Source organism: Schistocerca nitens, chromosome 2, assembly GCF_023898315.1.
Source record: "Schistocerca nitens isolate TAMUIC-IGC-003100 chromosome 2, iqSchNite1.1, whole genome shotgun sequence".
Taxonomy (NCBI): domain Eukaryota; kingdom Metazoa; phylum Arthropoda; class Insecta; order Orthoptera; family Acrididae; genus Schistocerca; species Schistocerca nitens.
Genome location: NC_064615.1, coordinates 1,002,899,803 through 1,002,901,188, shown reverse-complemented (window position 1 = coordinate 1,002,901,188; position 1,386 = coordinate 1,002,899,803).

Below are 1,386 nucleotides of genomic sequence, written 5' to 3'. Positions count from 1 at the left end.
CATCAGCAAATGCTAAACAGTCTAATTCTATGCCCTTACGTCTTGGTCCCAGTCTGTGTGCTGGTGCACCTGCTTTTCTCCATTCTCTAACAACATACTGTGCTATATTTACCACTTTATTGATCTACTTACGTCGTAGATCACGGTGACAGTTTATGTTATTTCAGAATTTGTACCGGTAAGCTTATATAACTTAGTATCAGATTTAATTTTATACTGTAAAATTCTGAGGTTATCGAGAGTCGTAAATAACAAAACAATCTTAAGATGTCCATATGGGCAAATTTCGAAAGCAACTAATACTTCTGAAAAGAGTGTTTATAGTTAGATGGCATTTTCTTTTTCAGGAGAAGGAGAGTCTTGTGAAGACGACAATCCCTTGGAACCACCGACACCAACTTGCCAGAAGCCACTAATCTGCGACCCGGACACCAAGTTTTGTGTAGCAGGAGACTACTGAGCAGGAATAATCTGACTGTTTTATTTTAGTACATGCTGAAGTTGTTCTACAGGTTCACAATTTGTATTTCTACATCTGTGAATCAAAGCCATAGCACCTTGTACAGCTGTTACGAAGAAGCGAAAGTGTTTTTTTTATTTACTGCATCATTTATGTAGATGATGAATTAGAAATAAAATTGACTGTCTCAGTCGTAGAATGCAAAGTACAGTGTATGTTTCACGCGCTATTTCCATCCTTTACTTTATTGCCACGATGAATGAAGTAACTTTCGAAGACATTCTTCAAATCAAATTTGATTCCGGTCAACTGATGTTTTCGTGAGAGGTTAATGATAAGGCCACAGGTTTGTAAATGATCCAAATGTCCTGAATTGCTTCACGCTGACCTGGCAGTGAGATAAACGTTTATTTTAAAATTTCTTGCTTTCATGGAAGCGGACAATGAATAGCCACGAAACATTCTGTGCACAGACAAATCCATTTCCGTCTCCAAGGACATTTCAGTACACAAAAGTGCAGAAAATTGGAGACGGTATATCCGCTCGCCCATCAATCGATCCGCTTCATTCTGCAAAGGTAACTACAGGGTGCGAGATGACGGCATCGCTTGTCGCAGGTCATATTTTCTCAAGGAGATGGGTCCTGCGGGTCCTGTTACCTGTACCGTCACTGCTAATCGCTATGAGAATGCCTTGGTCACCAACCATTCAACAGCGTGGATATATGGGTAAGATAATGTACACTCCTGGAAATTGAAATAAGAACACTGTGAATTCATTGTCCCAGGAAGGGGAAACTTTATTGACACATTCCTGGGGTCAGATACATCACATGATCACACTGACAGAACCACAGGCACATAGACACAGGCAACAGAGCATGCACAATGTCGGCACTAGTACAGTGTATATCCACCTTTCGCAG